The sequence below is a fragment of the Notamacropus eugenii genome, chromosome 1 (genome assembly GCF_028372415.1).
Source record: "Notamacropus eugenii isolate mMacEug1 chromosome 1, mMacEug1.pri_v2, whole genome shotgun sequence".
NCBI lineage: Eukaryota > Metazoa > Chordata > Mammalia > Diprotodontia > Macropodidae > Notamacropus > Notamacropus eugenii.
The window spans coordinates 288325265-288330950 of record NC_092872.1 but is presented as its reverse complement, the minus strand read 5'-3'; the positions used below and the strand labels follow the sequence as shown (position 1 = coordinate 288330950).

Here is a 5686-nt window from a genome sequence, read left to right as displayed (position 1 = left end):
TTTCTGGTGGTAGCTGCATGTCCCAATTCTTCTCCCTATTCTTGTATTTTTTAGGAGTAGGGAGACAGGGAGGTGGCTACCCCTCCTCTCCCTTTTGCTGATTGGGAGAAGTGTTGGTAGCACCTCAGTCTCATTGTATCCTCACTCACCATCTTGGAGTGGGGCTTGTTTATCTTGGGACAAAAGAAAAGCCTTGGGTGGGGAAGGGAACTAGGAGGATTTTCCCTCAGCTGGTTCTTATTGGGGCTACCCTACTCCTTTCCTCCACCCCACTGAGTCACAGGCAAGGGAGAAACAGCCAAGAACCCTTTTCCCAAATCTCCTGCTACCACCTGGACCTCTGACTCTGAGCCCTATTTTGACCAAATCATAGTGATAACTATTTGAGGGGGAGGAGGGAGAAGGGAACAGAATCAACTTTTTCTGTATTTTGTATTGTGTTTTCCTCAACATGTAACCAATCAGTATCTTGTCAATATAGTACACCCATCGACCTCTCAAAAAAAAAAAATATTATTCTTGGTTGTGAGGCATTGTCTTTGTCTGAAATAGCGTATTCCAAGGTTCTGTCTCTTTTACAGAAGCGACTCTAGTCTTGTGACTTTTAATGCATTTCTTCAGTACTTGGAATTTTTCACTATTTAAATAAGCTCTGGATTTTGCCTATTTTTTCTTTTTGCTAGGCATTTTCAGTTTTGGACTCCTTCAGGATGTGATTGGTAGATTTTGTTTCTTTAATTTATTTTCCCTGTATTTTCTGTTGGTACAAGGCAGTATGGGTGTAAGATTTATTGAAGTATGATTTCCAAATTTTGTTTACTTTTTTTTAGACAAGTTGTTTCAGAGAGTTGATGCCTTATATGTTTTCATCATTTTTTTCATTATTTTAACTTTGTTCTAATATTTCTTCATGGAACCATTGAACTCTGTTTTTCCCTCTTATTCCTGTTCTTTTTCAGATATTTTCTACTTAACTAAGACTATCTCCCTTCTATTTTATGTTATTTTTCTTTCATTTTTCTCTTTTATGCTCTAATTTAATTTATAATTTCTTTTAAAAATATCTTGCTTCATTTTTTCCAATCATTTTGTTGTCCTTGTGAGCAAAACATATTATTTTCCTTGAAAACTTCGCTTCTCTTTGGGATTTTATGAAAAACCATACAAACACACACACTTGAGTTCCATGCAGCATTATTCTTAAGCTATTCCAGGAAAACAATTTATACCCTGATGGCCCTTATATATTTGATACTTGGATCTAATAAAAACTTCACTACATAAAACATGTTCAAATTATTGTCTGGTCAATAATGAAAGTTGACAAGCCTATAGGTAACCTGAAAAATATTTGATTCCTTATAGTCATTCAATATATTATATGTATTAAATTGTGACAATACATTTAAATTCATTCATTAATATAGTCACAATAGTCTCTGATAATTTTTGCAAGAAGGCCATTTAGAGTGTGATTGCAATTTAAGAGGCAAAATGATCTGACCAAAAATCTATTGCTGGAGAGCAATCAGATGCCGGAGGTTTTAACAGAAATAGAAAACACAAGATTTGACAAATAAATGGATATGTGAAGTAAAGAAGGGTATAGAAACAAAGATAATGGCAAGTTACAAACCTCTGAGAATAGAAGTTTGGTGGTATCTTCTACAAAGAGGAAAGTAACAAAGATAGATTTTTGGGGGAGGAATTTTTGAGGGAAGGAGCAGAGTTCTGTTTTATTGTATTTAGTTTGAAATGTCAGTCAATAAACATGCATTAAATGTCTACAATCTGGCAGGCATTGTGATGGGAATGAATAAAGAATAAAGAAAGAAATTGCCTCCCCAGGGGCCAAAATGTAGGGATGGGGAGAAGAACCAGGGAAATACTTGATACAGGAGGTGGTAGAAAAGCCCAAGAAATTTCACAGCAGTGTTGTCAAGTGATAAAGTCAATGTTCTGCACAGTGCTCCTCCCTCAAATGGAGGTTTGCTGGGTCCATGTCTCCACTTTCTTTTTTTTTTTTTATTTTATTCATATATTCATTTTCCCATTATTTTTTTATTAATTTTTAACATTTATTTTCACACAATTTTGGGTTACATATTTTCTCCCCTTTTATCCCCTCCCCCCCCAAACCTGAGCTTTCTAATTGCCCCTGTGACCTATCTGCTCTCTCCTCTATCCTCCCTCCCTGCCCTTGTCTCCGTCTTCTCTTTTGTCCTGTAGGACCAGATAGCTTTCTTGACCCCTTAACCTGTATTTCTTGTTACCCAGTGGTAAGAACATTACATTTGGTCCTAACACTTTGAGTTCTAACCTCCTTAGCTCCCTCCCTCTCCACCCCTTCCCCTTGAAAGACAGGCAATTCAATATAGGCCATATCTGTTTAGTTTTGCAAATGATTTCCATACTAGTTGTGTTGTATAGGACTAATTATATTTCCCTCCATCCTATCCTGTCCCCCTTTACTTCTATTTTCTTATGGTCCTTTCACTCCCCATGAGTGTCGACCTCGTATTGCATTCTCCTCTCCATGCCCTCCCCTCTATCCTCCCCCCCACCCTGCTTGTGCCCCTGTCCCCCACTCTCCTATACTATGAGATAGGTTTTCCTATCAAAATGAGTGTGCATTATATTCTTTCCTTTAGTGGAATGTGATGAGAGTAGACCTCATGTTTTTCACTTGCCTCCCCTCTTTATCCCACCACTAATAAGTCTTTTGCTTGCCTCTTTTATGAGAGATAATTTGCCCCATATAACTTCTCCCTTTCTCCTCCCAATATTTCTCTCTCACTGCTTGATTTCATTTTTTTTAATATATGATCCCATCCTCTTCAATTCACTCTGTGCACTCTGTCTCTATGTATGTGTGCGTGTGTGCATGTGTGTGTGTGTGTACTCCCACCCAGTGCTCAGATACTGAAATGTTTCAAGAGTTATAAATATTGTCTTTCCATGTAGGAACATAAACAGTTCAACTTTAGTAAGTCCCTTATGATTTCTCTTTGCTGTTCGCCTTTTCATGGTTCTCTTCATTCTTGTGTTAGAAAGTCAAATTTTCTTTCCAGCTCTGGTCTTTTCATCAGGAAAATTTGAAAGTCTTCTATTTCATTGAAAGACCATTTTTTCTCCTGAAGTATTATACTCAGTTTTGCTGGGTAGGTGATTCTTGGCTTCAGTCCTAGTTCCTTTGACTTCTGGAATATCCTATTCCATTCCCTTCTATCCCTCAACGTAGAGGGTGCCAGATCTTGTGCTATCCTGATTGTATTTCCACAATACTTGAATTGTTTCTTTCTAGCTGCTTGCAATATTTTCTCTTTCACCTGGGAATTCTGGAATTTGGCCACAATGCTCCTAGGAGTTTCTCTTTTTGGATCTCTTTCATGCAGTGTTCTGCGGATTCCTTGAATACTTATTTTGCCTCCTGGTTCTAGAATCTCAGGGCAGTTTTCCTTGATAATTTCATGGAAGATGATGTCTAGGCTCTTCTTTTGATCATGGTTTTCAGGTAGTCCCAGAATTTTTACATTGTCTCTCCTGATTCTATTTTCCAGGTCAGTTGTTTCTCCAATAAGATATTTCACATTATCTTCCATTTTTCGAATCTGCGCGGTATGTTCTGAGATATCTTTCTTTCTCAAAAAGTCCTTAGCGTCCATCCATATCATTCCAGTTTTGAAAGATCTATTTTCTTCAGTGAGCTTTTGAATCTCCTTTTCCATTTGGTTAATTCTGCTTTTGAAAGCATTCTTCTCCTCATTAGCCCCTTGCACCTCCCTTGCCAGCTGAGTTAGGCTAGTTCTCAAGGTGCCAATTTCTTCAAGATTTTTTTGGTTCTCCTTTAGCAGGGAGCTGATCTGCTTTTCATGCTTCTCCCTCATCCCTCTCATTTCCCTTCCCAGTCTTTCCTCCACCTCTCTAACTTGATTTTCAAAATTCCTCTTGAGCTCTTCCATGGCCCGAGCCCATTGGGTGGGCTGGGACACAGAATCCTCGATTTCTGTGTCTTTGCCTGATGGCAAGCATTGTTCCTCCCCATCAGAAAGGAAGGGAGGAAGTGTCTTTTCTCCGAGAAAATACCCTTCAATAGTTTTATTTCTTTTCCCTTTTCTTGGCATTTTCTCCAACCAGTGGCCTGACCTCTGAATGTTCTCCTCACACCCACCTCGCCTCCTGGTCCTCCCAGCCAGTGTTTGGGGACTGAGATTCAAATGCTGCTTCCCGCCTTAGGATTTTTGGCGGGGGCAGGGCTGCTATTCAGTGTGAGAATTAAGTTCAGGTGGTCAGGGGCAGGGCCGCCTCTCAGGCATAGTTCCCTCTGGGGGTTTATGCACAGACCTTCCACAATGGATCCAGGCTCCTGCCCGTTTGGGGAGCCCCTGTCTGCAGCCGCCTCTCAGCTTCTATCTCCTGGGGGGGCCCGAGCCATGGGAGCACCCCACTCCCCTCTCGACCCGCCAAAGAGACACTCTCACCCACCCCCGTCAGTCACCTGTTGGTGGGGGGGCCGGTGCCGCCGCTGAAGATCCCGCCTCCAGAGCCCTCTCAGATCTGTGCCTCTCGGAGCCATGGCCACCGCTGCCGCCACCGCAGGTCCGGGCTGGGCTCCACGTCTGCAGCGTGACGGACCTTTTGCGACAGGTTTGCAGGTCCCTCTGTGGGTGGGGGGGACCCACGTGGCAGCTGGAGATCCCGTCCCCGTAGCCCTCTCGGATCTTTTCCTCACGGTGTCGCGGCTGCGGCAGGGCCGCACTCCGCTCCCCGTCCTGGTGCCCAGTCTGTGGCGCGAAGGACCCCCCGCAAGAGGTCTGCAGGTCTCTCCAGAGCAGAAATCTCCCTCTCTCCAATACTCCGTGGTCTCTGGGTGCAGAATTCGCCCTGGCTTTTTCCCCTCTAGCCGTTCTGTGGTTTGTGGGTTCAGAGCTATGTGTATGTGCGTCTTTCTACTTCGCCATCTTGGCTCCACCCACCTCCACTTTCTAATCAGACATATTGAGGGTGGTAAGAAGAGGGGCATAAGGTTGATGACATCTTGCAACTTGATGAGGTTTTCTTATCAATAAGCTTCTTGGGGAATGACGAGAAAGCCAGAGAAGTCACAAAGTGGCGTAGCCTGTTAAGATATGAGGAATGTCCAATAGACAAGTGGTGATGGTAGATTAGAACCAAGAGAAGATTCCATGACTGGATACAGAGTTGGAAAATCATCTGCAAAGAGATAATATAATTCAACCAAGGAAAGTGGGAGACAGAGAGAGAGAGAGAGAGAGAGAGAGAGAGAGAGAGAGAGAGAGAGAGAGAGAGAGAGAGAGAGGAGAGAGAGAATAGAGACAAGATAAGAGGAATACACCCTGGATGGGCACTTAGGAGACACCGATGTTTTGAGCTCTGATGGCACAAGCAGAGGGGGGAGAATGGAAAACTGTGGGTTTTGTTTCATTTTTGCCTTTTCTCTGTGAAAATGGCAAAAAGAAACCATGCCTTTTCAGATGATGGGGAAGTTCACAGAATTTGTCCAAGGAAGGAAGGGGTCTGTAGTAGAAAATAAAGGATAGAATATTTCCTTGTTGAAAACCACCCATTCCCCCAATACACACACACACATAAACACACACACTCAATGCAAGTGATAGTAGAAGCAGGATTATTCCATTATCCTAGTTATCTGGCTGAAAAAATT

At 42.3% G+C, this 5686-nt stretch overlaps 1 long non-coding RNA gene across 4 annotated transcripts in view; it reads left to right on the top strand.

Annotated features, from left to right (window-relative positions):
* The window catches only part of LOC140517646 (uncharacterized), a 150548-nt gene that overhangs the window by 65285 nt on the left and 79577 nt on the right, over positions 1-5686 (top strand). The gene's annotated exons all lie outside the window — the stretch shown is intronic.